A 14017-nucleotide genomic window follows, 5' to 3' on the forward strand; every position below is an offset into this window, starting at 1 on the left:
AATCTTACATGTCTGTCTATAGCCACTTGGGTACAGATCAACCTGCATTATCAGACACCTCAGATGAACTTACATAGCCCGTTTTAATCTTACATGTCTGTCTATAGCCACTTGGGTACAGATCAACCTGTTATATCAGACACCTCAGTTGAACTTACATAGCCAGTTTTAATCTTACATGTCTGTCTATAACCACTTGGGTACAGATCAACCTGTTATATCGGACACCTCAGTTGAACTTACATAGCCCGTTTTAATCTTATATGTCTGTCTATAACCCCTTGGGTACAGATCAACCTGCATTATCAGACACCTCAGATGAACTTACATAGCCTGTTTTAATCTTACATGTCTGTCTATAGCCACTTGGGTACAGATCAACCTGTTATATCAGACACCTCAGTTGAACTTACATAGCCAGTTTTACTCTTACATGTCTGTCTATAACCACTTGGGTACAGATCAACCTGTTATATCGGACACCTCAGTTGAACTTACATAGCCCGTTTTAATCTTACATGTCTGTCTATAACCACTTGGGTACAGATCAACCTGCATTATCAGACACCTCAGATGAACTTAGATAGCCAGTTTTAATCTTACATGTCTGTCTATAACCACTTGGGTACAGATCAACCTGCTACATGAGACACCTCAGTTGAACTCACATAGCCTGTTTTAATCTTACATGTCTGTCTATAACCACTTGGGTACAGATCAACCTGCTATATGAGACACCTCAGTTGAACTCACATAGCCTGTTTTAATCTTACATGTCTGTCTATAACCACTTGGGTACAGATCAACCTGCTATATATAAGACACCTCAGCTGAACTCACATAGCCTGTTTTAATCTTACATGTCTGTCTATAACCACTTGGGTACAGATCAACCTGCATTATCAGACACCTCAGATGAACTTACATAGCCCGTTTTAATCTTACATGTCTGTCTATAGCCACTTGGGTACAGATCAACCTGTTATATCAGACACCTCAGTTGAACTTACATAGCCCGTTTTAATCTTACATGTCTGTCTATAACCACTTGGGTACAGATCAACCTGCTATATAAGACACCCCAGTTGAACTTAAATAGCCCGTTTTAATCTTACATGTCTGTCTATAACCACTTGGGTACAGATCAACCTGTTATATCAGACACCTCAGATGAACTTAGATAGCCAGTTTTAATCTTACATGTATGTCTGTAACCACTTGGGTACAGATCAACCTGCTATATAAGACACCCCAGTTGAACTTACATAGCCTGTTTTAATCTTACATGTCTGTCTATAACCACTTGGGTACAGATCAACCTGTTATATCGGACACCTCAGTTGAACTTACATAGCCTGTTTTAATCTTACATGTCTGTCTATAACCACTTGGGTACAGATCAACCTGCTATATAAGACACCTCAGTTGAACTTACATAGCCCGTTTTAATCTTACATGTCTGTCTATAACCACATGGGTACAGATCAACCTGCATTATCAGACACCTCAGATGAACTTACATAGCCCGTTTTAATCTTACATGTCTGTCTATAGCCACTTGGGTACAGATCAACCTGCATTATCAGACACCTCAGATGAACTTACATAGCCCGTTTTAATCTTACATGTCTGTCTATAGCCACTTGGGTACAGATCAACCTGTTATATCAGACACCTCAGTTGAACTTACATAGCCAGTTTTACTCTTACATGTCTGTCTATAACCACTTGGGTACAGATCAACCTGTTATATCGGACACCTCAGTTGAACTTACATAGCCCGTTTTAATCTTACATGTCTGTCTATAACCACTTGGGTACAGATCAACCTGCATTATCAGACACCTCAGATGAACTTAGATAGCCAGTTTTAATCTTACATGTCTGTCTATAACCACTTGGGTACAGATCAACCTGCTATATCGGAGACCTCAGTTGAACTTACATAGCCTGTTTTAATCTTACATGTCTGTCTATAACCACTTGGGTACAGATCAACCTGCTATATAAGACACCTCAGTTGAACTCACATAGCCTGTTTTAATCTTACATGTCTGTCTATAGCCACTTGGGTACAGATCAACCTGCATTATCAGACACCTCAGTTGAACTCACATAGCCTGTTTTAATCTTACATGTCTGTCTATAACCACTTGGGTACAGATCAACCTGCTATATGAGACACTTCAGTTGAACTAACATAGCCTGTTTTAATCTTACATGTCTGTCTATAACCACTTGGGTACAGATCAACCTGCTATATGAGACACCTCAGTTGAACTCACATAGCCTGTTTTAATCTTACATGTCTGTCTATAACCACTTGGGTACAGATCAACCTGCTATATGAGACACCTCAGTTGAACTCACATAGCCTGTTTTAATCGTACATGTCTGTCTATAACCACTTGGGTACAGATCAACCTGCTATATCAGACACCTCAGTTGAACTCACATAGCCTGTTTTAATCTTACATGTCTGTCTATAACCACTTGGGTACAGATCAACCTGCTATATATAAGACACCTCAGTTGAACTCACATAGCCTGTTTTAATCTTACATGTCTGTCTATAACCACTTGGGTACAGATCAACCTGCTATATAAGACACCTCAGTTGAACTCACATAGCCTGTTTTAATCTTACATGTCTGTCTATAACCACTTGGGTACAGATCAACCTGTTATATCGGACACCTCAGATGAACTTACATAGCCCGTTTTAATCTTACATGTCTGTCTATAACCACTTGGGTACAGATCAACCTGCTATATAAGACACCTCAGTTGAATTCACATAGCCTGTTTTAATCTTACATGTCTGTCTATAACCACTTGGGTACAGATCAACCTGTTATATCGGACACCTCAGATGAACTTACATAGCCCGTTTTAATCTTACATGTCTGTCTATAACCACTTGGGTACAGATCAACCTCCTATATCAGACACCTCAGTTGAACTCACATAGCCTGTTTTTAATCTTACATGTCTGTCTATAACCACTTGGGTACAGATCAACCTGTTATATCGGACACCTCAGTTGAATTTACATAGCCTGTTTTAATCTTACATGTCTGTCTATAACCACTTGGGTACAGATCAACCTGCTATATAAGACACCTCAGTTGAACTCACATAGCCTGTTTTTAATCTTACATGTCTGTCTATAACCACTTGGGTACAGATCAACCTGCTATATGAGACACCTCAGTTGAACTTACATAGCCTGTTTTAATCTTACATGTCTGTCTATAACCACTTGGGTACAGATCAACCTGTTATATCAGACACCTCAGTTGAACTTACATAGCCCGTTTTAATCTTACATGTCTGTCTATAACCACTTGGGTACAGATCAACCTGCTATATAAGACACCCCAGTTGAACTTACATAGCCTGTTTTAATCTTACATGTCTGTCTATAACCACTTGGGTACAGATCAACCTGTTATATCGGACACCTCAGTTGAACTTACATAGCCTGTTTTAATCTTACATGTCTGTCTATAACCACTTGGGTACAGATCAACCTGCTATATAAGACACCTCAGTTGAACTCACATAGCCTGTTTTAATCTTACATGTCTGTCTATAGCCACTTGGGTACAGATCAACCTGCATTATCAGACACCTCAGTTGAACTCATATAGCCTGTTTTAATCTTACATGTCTGTCTATAACCACTTGGGTACAGATCAACCTGCTATATGAGACACCTCAGTTGAACTTACATAGCCTATTTTTATCTTGCTCATCTATAACCACATACCTGTGTGTTCATATTTACAAGAAACAATGGCTTTGGAAATTTAACCCCCTGTCAGCTGGGTGTAAGCTATCAGTAGAAAATCAAATCAGCAAATGTGATCTAACAAATAAAGAGAATTGATTAACTGCAGATCAGTGTGTGTTACAAAATTTTGTAAATTCTTCTGCAAACAAATTTATATTTTCTTACATATCAGGCTTTCTGCCTGAACATATTTTGAGGGTACGTAATATTTAAATATAAGGCAGATCACCTACTAAGTGGTTAAAGTTAAAGTTTGTTTCTGTTTAACAACACCACTAGAGCACATTGATTTATTCATAAATAGCAAATGGATGTCAAATAAGAGACAAAACCCACTACATTTTTCTATTAGTACAATGTAGCAAAGGATGCACCATCTCACAGACAGGATAACACATACCACAACTTTTGATATACCAGTCATGATGCACTGGATGGAATGAAAAATAGCCCAATGGGCCAACCTGCGGAGATTGATCTTACGCAGCCCACAAAGAGAGTCACATAGGCTACTTCTTTATAGTCACTTTTCTATAGGCAGGATAGTACACATCATGGTCTTTGATGCATGGGTCATGGGGGCACTGGTTGGGCAGCAGGGGACATTTTGTTTTCAAAATCGTGACTAGCGATATTTCTAGTCGGTTAAAAATTGATTAGCAACTACAGTTTAATATTTTAAAATTGATTAGCAACTACTGTTTAATGTTTTAAAATTGGATAGTAATTTCTGAAACGTGTAACAAATGGCGACATGATCGATACTCAACAAAATGGTCCTTGTTGCAATTTGAAAAAACAAGTCCACTGAGGCCGGCCCATGACATATCAGGTGGGATGGGACTGAGGCCGGCCCATGACATATCAGGTGGGATGGGACTGAGGCCGGCCCATGACATATCAGGTGGGATGGGACTGAGGCCGGCCCATGACATATCAGGTGGGATGGGACTGAGGCCGGCCCATGACATATCAGGTGGGATGGGACTGAGGCCGGCCCATGACATATCAGGTGGGATGGGAGTGAGGCCGGCCCATGACATATCATGACCCATCACGACAAGAAGTTATAACAATATAATATATAGTACTTACCATTAACCCATCACGACAAGAAGTTAGAACAATATAATATATAGTACTTACCATTAACCCATCACGACAAGAAGTTAGAACAATATAATATATAGTACTTACCATTAACCCATCACGACAAGAAGTTATAACAATATAATATAATGTACTTACCATTAACCCATCACGACAAGAAGTTATAACAATATAATATAATGTACTTACCATTAACCCATCACGACAAGAAGTTACAACAATATAATATATAGTACTTACCATTAACCCATCACGACAAGAAGTTAGAATAATCTCAAACTGTCCTTGTTTAAATTCCTGCGATATCTGTAAAGATAAAACATTATCAATTTTGTACATCGTGAAGACAACATACATTAATTGTATTATATGGTGTTCTAAATATTATGGAATACTTTGTTTTTTCAAACATTTCATTTTAAGTGACAAATTATAGTCAATCAAAATTGATTAACAGCTAAGGACCCGTATGGGCAACCTAGGGAGACACCTTAAAAACAGCTAGGTCCAAGTAACGAGCTACTCTCGGCTTACTCATTTCTAAAACTATACGCAGCTCCATATCTTTATCTTGCGGCTGACCATTCAAAATTGCGCCTATAACTTCCTTCATCAAAAAGAAAGAAAGAAAGAAAGAAATGTTTTATTTAACGACGCACTCAACACATTTTATTTACGGTTATATGGCATCAGACATATGGTTAAGGACCACACAGATTTTGAGAGGAAACCCGCTGTCGCCACTACATGGGCTACTCTTCCGATTGGCAGCAAGGGATCTTTTATGTGCGCCTCCCACAGGCAGGATAGCACAAACCATGGCCTTTGTTGAACCAGTTATGGATCACTGGTCGGTGCAAGTGGTTTACACCTACCCATTGAGCCTTGCGGAGTTCATCAAAAATGCGCACCAGGACATTCCAAATTCCATAGCACCGTACAACTATCCACCTGTTACCTGCTCCGGTTGGACTGCTAGTGCTCCCTTGCACCTGCCAGTGCAGACAGTCCCCCCTCCAACCCACTCCACCCTTTTTCCTGTCCTGGACGGAGGAACCGGATGTGGCCGGCACCTGGGCCCAGGACAAGCGTGCACTACAACAGCTTGCTCTGAATGTGCACATTAATTCTGTTGAATAGTTGAACGTGAATGGAAAAATGTAGACTATATGTCAAATTTATTTTTTACATCCAATAATTGATGATTGATAAGTCAATGTGCCCTAGTGGTGTCATCAATGTGCCCTAGTGGTGTCATTGAAGTTAAACAAGACAAACTTTAACTACTTCACGTATAAAGAACATTATAAATACTTATAACAAGAGCCATTCCATGGTAATGTTTTAAGCCAGGACGTGACATTCTGACTCTTGTTATCTCCTGCACTAAAAATCATTTTTAAATGGAAATGCAGTTTTATCATTTATAGACTCATTACATATAGTAGTATAAGCATGTCAGGCCTAACTTTGTTTTTGTAAAAAAAAAAAGACTTATAAAGTGAAAAGTAAAATATGCCAGAGTTAGGGAAAGGGTTAGTGACAGTGCCAAAGGAAAGTCCTTCCCATTTGACATCGTTCTGGTATTGTGAGGTGATGAAATACAACAGTTGTGTTCTGTTATCCTAAGCCGCCATGTTACCAAAGCAGCTGGAGGAATTTACAAATTAAAAACAAAGGAAAAAATTACTATCTTTAATCCACACATTGATCTGTCACAATTTCAGAACCTAATGAAGGCCTCTTTCTTGTTGCCGTTGTTTACCAATTCTGGGCACAATGCTGTAACGCGTATGCTCCGAATTTAATTCAGCAAAACCAACAAGTGAATTGTATCTGACTCTGTTACATGATAAAATCACAAGATTTCTTTGATCCTGACGTGAAGGGTTCAGATGACAACACTGGCTGTCCGTCTGAGAAGCAATAAAATCTCGTCTTTGGAGTTTGGTCAGATTAGATTTCACCGAAATCGGGCATCATTTTATAGGTTTCGTAAAAACTCAACAATTGTTTTATACAGGCACTCGACACACCTCTGGACAACATAACATTAATTCATGTAACATATTTCAAGCACGTGATTTGCATGTCATAACATACCTTCCGCGTGTTTCATAGTTGAGACAAAAACTACACTCCAAAATCAAGCAGGCGGATTGTAAAAGACCTACCGGAGTTGTTTCCCTTGTGACAGGTTGTGACAAAATCTGGCCTTATGTTTGAAGTGGAAACATTAGTAATTCATTCGGGTCTTTGTATGGCTAAATTTATTTAAGGTTTAAGCACACTGTCCTGGCATACACCTAGGTTATCTGGCGCATCTCAGGGCTTTACATAATACCGGCCTCGGTGGTGTCATGGTTAAGTCATCAGACATAAGACTGGCAGGTACAGGGTTCGCTTCCTGGTACCGCGGCACTCATCCAGTGCACGTTTAACGACTCATTGGGTAGGTGCAAAAGACCGACTTCTCTCTCCCGAACAACTAACCCACTGGCCTAGACAGAAAGTCCAAATAGCTGAAATCTTTGTGTTCCCAGGACAGCGTGCTTCAACCTTAATTGGGTTACATAAGCACAAGAATAACTTTAAAGGGACATTCCTAAATTTACTGCAATTTTAAAGATGTTTTCGACTAACAGAGAATTTTTAACGATTGTAATTACATATCAAATATATTTTTCTTCATAAAATATTAGTGGCTGTATATTAAACGTGTTTCTGGTCGTTCTAATAGTTGTACTAGGTTAAATTTCTTTCTTTTTTCCCCCTCAAATATTGTTTTTTCGTAGCCTACGTACGAAATTATTTGAAGACAAAATCCAGTTTAGGCTTCCAACAAATATTAAGACGATCAGAAACGCATTGAATATACAGACACTGATATTCTAAACAAGAAAATATTTAATAAGTAAGTTTAATCGAAAAATATTTTATTTGTCGGAAACATCTTACAATGCAGCAAACTCAGGAATGTCCCTTTAAATGAATGAACGAAATTGTGTAAGTGGGGAGGGGTCTAGACTGGCTAGAGAGGTTTCCGGTGGCTTTTATGCTTCCTCGGAATATATATCTATTATCTATCTATCTATCTATCTATCTATATCTATATCTATATACCAGGATGACCAGAAACGCTTCGGTTGTACGGAAATGAATAATCGGATGGAAATTATAATTGGTGTCGGATGGAAATAAAATTTCATACATTTCATCAGTATAATTTTAATGAACACGTTATACCACACTTAGATATACATTTAAAAATGTTTTCTTCATCATTATACTTTATTAAACAATGACAGTCATTACTCTTAAAGGGGCATTCCTGACTTTACAGACATTTAAACATGCCCCGTGCTGACAAGGCTTTTAATGAATAAAACTGGATATTAATTACAGTTTCATGCTTAAAATATTAATGTTTGTACTTACACCATGTGTTTCTGGTATTCCTAATGTTTATAGTAGCTTAAACCATTTTTATTTTCCCCTTGTACGAAATTATTGACGGCAAAATTTAGTTTGAGCTTCTAACTGGAAGTTTGGGGTCGGATGTTACCACTTTTGAAATATGCTAAATTTTCCGTAATGATGTAATTTTCGGCGTGAAATAGATGTCAAAAACGTAAACGAACGACGTATAAGGTATAACAGCTAGATACAAACGTAAACGAATGACGTATAGGTATAACTGCTAGATACAAACGTAAACGAACGACGTGTAGGTATAACTGCTAAATACAAACGTAAACGAACGACGTATAGGTAGTATAGGTATAACTGCTAGATACAAACGTAAACGAACGACGTATAGGTATAACTGCTAGATACAAACGTAAACGAACGACGTATAGGTATAACTGCTAGATACAAACGTAAACGAACGACGTATAGGTATATCTGCTAGATACAAACGTAACTGAACGACGTATAGGTATAACTGCTAGATACAAACGTAAATGAACGACGTATAGGTATAACTGCTAGATACAAACGTAAACGAACGACGTATAGATATAACTGCTAGATATAAACGTAAACGTACGATATTTTGTGAAATTGACGACGGAATCGTAAAACTAACGTAATTTTTATAGGTTACATTATATTTTGATCACGACACAGGGGTGGATCCAGGGTGGAGGGTTGAAAGTGAGGAGGGGGCGCCGCACATGGCAAGTGGTGTTTGAACATACGTTTATTTTACTTTTTTAATTTCGATGAGAAACAGCCTAATGTGCCCACCGACACCCCGCACCCAAGTTGAAATAGATACACATGTACACCTTAACATAAATACACAATATTACCATTTGTAAGGTGTTATTATTATTATTATTATTATTATTATTATTATTTTATTTTATTTTTTTATTATTATTTTTTTTTTTATCCCACTGCTCCCTTTCGTTTTCTCTCCTTTTGAATTCCATCTCATTTCTTCCCGATCTGGCAACTCCTATCTTTCAACTTCTTTCGCTGTCCACCTCCACATCCCAGTCCTTGTCTCTCCAACCGCGACAGGTTTTAGATTAGATTAGATAGGTTTTAAACGTGCTCACATACCTCTATGGTTTCGAGCACGCCTATCCCCAGTCCGGCCTCCGATATAATCGGTGGTCTGACTCGGGGCAGGAAAAACCTAACTATAATAAAATTTTGAAATTTTAAACTGGAGGTCAAAAAGAGTAAATATATTATGTCGACATTAATAATTTTGAATGCGTTCCCAAAAGAAATACAGAAATCCCTACTCTACACCTATATAATTATTTAAAATTAACGCAAATTTAGATGGGGAAGTCTAGAAGTAAAAATACAAAAATTATAATTTATTTAGTCCCCAGAGGCAAGGGAAAGGGTAGAGGGGTAAGCCCGGCCCACAGAAAAGTTATATTAAATTTAATATTTATTTAAAATGATTACCAATCGTATTTCGGGCCTTGGTGTGACCAGGAGGAAGGGGGGGAGGGGGCGAGAAGGGGGGCCGGAACTTTCACAGAAACCTACGGCCAAAACGCCTACGCCCTATGGCCCCCAAAAACCTAACCACCGGCACCACAACCACACCCCCCCCCCCCCCACCCACCCACCCCACCGTGTCCAACCGCAGCTCGATCCAGTCATGGCAATCATTTGTAGAAGGTCACTAGTAGAGTGACCTAAAGCTTTAGTAGAAGGTCACTAGGAAAGTGTCCCAACCCAGATACCTGCCCTGTTGAATTATATAATTGTTTAATTAAAAATCTAAAAACATAGTTAAAATAATGATAAAAAATATAAAACAGATTAAATGAGCGAGCATGCCAGTAACCTACATTATATTTTATTTTATTTTATTTTTAAAATAGATATTAAACAAATTAAAAAAGACGAACTATATACATGTATAAGGTGCAGTTTCCGGAACGGGGAGGGGATTACTGCCAGATAAGCCTCCCCCCATAGTCCGAGCAACAATCACACATTCAATCATATAACATATATACATTACACAACAATTGTGGCTATCTGTGCCACACACCTGCCATTCCCCATCAGCTTTTAGCTGTCGGCTTAGTCTGACCACTTCGGGGAGTGTTCAGTAGTTACTTCTGGCTTTGTTAAGAGGCACTTGTAACCACTATTGGGATCGATCCCCGTCAGTGGGCCCATTGCGCTATTTCTCGCTCCAGCCAGTGCACCACGACTGGTACATCAAAGGTCGTGGTATGTGCTGTTCTGTCTATGGGATGGTGCATATAAAAGATCCCTTGCTGCTAATCGAAAAGAGTAGCTCATGTAGTTGCGACAGCGGGTTTCCTCTCTCAATATCTGTGTGGTCCTTAACCATATGTCTGACGCCATATAACCGTAAATACAATGTGTTGAGTGCGTCGTTAAATAAAACATTTCCTTCCTTCCTTCTAACCACTATTAAAGGTTTTTACTATTAAAAAAAAAAAAAAAAGCTATTTTCAAAATGCTGCCCATTTTCAACTCTTCCCCCCCCCCCCCCCCCCCCCCATCCCGAGTCAGGCCACCGATCTCATCGGAGGTCGGACTCTGGATGGGCGTGTTCGAATCCCTAGTGGTATACGAGCACGTTAAAGTAGTTATCAATCAATCAATGTAACCACCTACTATGCACCCCTACTACCGGCGGTCGTTAGTTAGTGCCATTTGTAAGATGAGAAGGATGCAAATGTGGTTTGATAACAAAAGTTCTGGTAGCAGGTGTTTAGGAGAGGCGACGCAAGCTGAAAATCAAATCAATATATGGAGATTGCTAAATGTAGTTGCTGCAGATAGCGTTGTTACTGCAGATCGCTGTTGCTCAAGGTCCCACCTGCAGTGGTTTATGTTTGACATATGCTACCTACGCAAATGCAGTGACATCATCGGCTATTGGATGTCAAACATTTGGTAATTCTGACATATAGTCTTAGAGAGGAAACCCGCAAATTTTTTCTATTAGGATCTTTTATATGCACCATCCCACAGACAGGATAGAACACACCACGACTTTTGATATACCAGTTGTGGTGCACTGGCTAGAGCAAGAAATAGTCCTATGGGCCCACCGACGGACATTAATCCTAGACCGATCGCACATCAGGCGTGCGCTTTAAAGCTGTATCCTAACCGGACGCGAGCGATGTGAGCGATATATTACAAATCATTGATTTCAATGGCCGTATCGCGTACGTCGCGACAGATAAATCACGCGCCCGGTTACGATACGGCGATAAAAATCAATGATTTCTAAAATAATCGCTCGCGTCCGGTTAGGATACAGCTTTAAGCTTTAACTGAACGCGAGCTTTAAGCTGTATCCTAACCGGACGCGAGCAATGCGAGCGATTGTGTTAGAAATCATTGATTTCAATTGCTACATCCTAACCGCACGCGTACGGCGCGACAGATATAATTATGTTAGGATACAGCTTTAAGCTTTAACTGGACGCGAGCTTTAAGCTGTATCCTAACCGGACGCGAGCAATGCGAGCGATTGTGTTAGAAATCATTGATTTCAGTTGCTGCATCCTAACCGCACGCGTACGGCGCGACAGATATAAATATGTTAGGATACAGCTTTAAGCTTTAACTGGGCGCGAGCTTTAAGCTGTATCCTAACCGGACGCGAGCAATGCGAGCGATTGTGTTAGAAATCATTGATTTCAATTGCTACATCCTAACCGCACGCGTACGGCGCGACAGATATAATTATGTTAGGATACAGCTTTAAGCTTTAACTGGACGCGAGCTTTAAGCTGTATTCTAACCGGACGCGAGCAATGCGAGCGATTGTGTTAGAAATCATTGATTTCAGTTGCTGCATCCTAACCGCACGCGTACGGCGCGACAGATATAAATATGTTAGGATACAGCTTTAAGCTTTAACTGGGCGCGAGCTTTAAGCTGTATCCTAACCGGACGCGAGCAATGCGAGCGATTGTGTTAGAAATCATTGATTTCAATTGCTGCATCCTAACCGCACGCGTACGGCGCGACAGATATAAATATGTTAGGATACAGCTTTAAGCTTTAACTGGACCGAGCTTTAAGCTGTATCCTAACCGGACGCGAGCAATGCGAGCGATTGTGTTAGAAATCATTGATTTCAATTGCTGCATCCTAACCGCACGCGTACGGCGCGACAGATATAAATATGTTAGGATACAGCTTTAAGCTTTAACTGGACCGAGCTTTAAGCTGTATCCTAACCGGACGCGAGCAATGCGAGCGATTGTGTTAGAAATCATTGATTTCAATTGCTGCATCCTAACCGCACGTGTACGGCGCGACAGATACAATTATGTTAGGATACAGCTTTACACTGGGCTTCGTCCCGCCCTTCGACGAAGTAATTTTATTTACCAGTAGGAAAACAATAATTTATTGGAGAATCTTTAGTAGACGATCGACGGAACTGGACGCGATCATTTGAGACAAACACTCCGTGACGTTATGTCAGACTGGAAGGGGGATCTAGATCAGTCGGTCGAGCGCTCACCTGAGGTGCCTTGATTGGTCGCGGATCGAACCTCCTTGGTGAATACATTTTCAACTTTCTCTCTCTCTCTCTCTCTCTCTCTCTCTCTCTCTCTCTATAGAGAGAGAGAGAGAGAGAGAGAGAGAGAGAGAGAGAGAGAGAGAGAGAAAGAGAGACGGACGGACGGACGGAGAAAGGGAGGTAGACGAGAGATGGGAAGACGGACGGGCGGATGGAGGGATAGGGACGGACATACGAAGGGAGGGGGGGACGGACGGACGGAGAAAGGGAGGTAGACGAGCGAGACAGAGAGAGACGGACGGACGGAGGGAGGGAGGGGGGAGAGAGACGGACATACGAAGGGAGAGAGAGTGAGGGGGGGGCGGACGGACGGAGAAAGGGAGGTAGATGAGAGACAGACAGAAAGACGGACGGACGGAGGGAGGGAGGGGGGGGAGAGAGACGGATATACGAAGGGAGAGAGAGAGAGGGGGATGGACGGACGGAGAAAGGGAGGTAGACGAGAGAGACAGAGAGAGAGACGGAGGGAGGGAGGGGGGGGGGGGGGGGGGGAGAGAGACGGACATACGAAGAGAGAGAGAGAGAGAGAGCGTTTCTGCCATTTCGCGTAAACAACATCATGCTACTGTAGCCTGTACAACTGGGGTCAATGATCGATCGGTGAGAGATAGTCCTTGGTTGTTTAAATAGTATAACCCGGTAATAATAAACATCAGATTCCGAACCACGACCGTATAATCTTATATAGTCCTTGATTGTTTAAATAGTATGACCAGGCAATAATAAACATCAGATTCCGAACCACGACCGTATAATCTTATATAGTCCTTGGTTGTTTAAATAGTATAACTCGGCAATAATAAACATCAGATTCCGAACCACGACCGTATAATCTTGCATTTCCGTTCAAAGCAGCTTTAGGCGCGGTTGGGGTGCGGCTGTAGAACTTCAGAGTACCATGATTTCAAATTCTTTATCTAAGGCATGTTAACGTTAGTGTACTTTGGAATACGGTAGACCTGTGTCTACAAACACCCTGCAATCGCTCCTGCGTTGCACCCCCTTGTAAAATCCTACATCCGCCACTGAATCGAGAATAAAGTTTCTAG

At 40.6% G+C, this 14017-nt stretch overlaps 1 protein-coding gene across 3 annotated transcripts in view; it reads right to left on the minus strand.

The window, feature by feature from the left end:
- LOC121387518 (band 3 anion transport protein-like) overlaps positions 1-7071 on the minus strand; it is a 166164-nt gene extending 159093 nt beyond the window's left edge. For all 3 annotated transcript variants that reach the window (XM_041518663.1, XM_041518664.1, XM_041518662.1), the window contains exons 1-2: positions 7010-7071; positions 5147-5212 (exon numbers count right to left, since the gene is read on the minus strand). The gene's annotated coding sequence lies outside the window, so the exon portion shown is untranslated. The remainder of the gene's footprint in view (positions 1-5146; positions 5213-7009) is intronic.
- Between the last annotated feature and the right edge of the window lie 6946 nt (positions 7072-14017).

The sequence above is a fragment of the Gigantopelta aegis genome, chromosome 13 (genome assembly GCF_016097555.1).
Source record: "Gigantopelta aegis isolate Gae_Host chromosome 13, Gae_host_genome, whole genome shotgun sequence".
NCBI classification, from domain to species: Eukaryota; Metazoa; Mollusca; class Gastropoda; order Neomphalida; family Peltospiridae; genus Gigantopelta; species Gigantopelta aegis.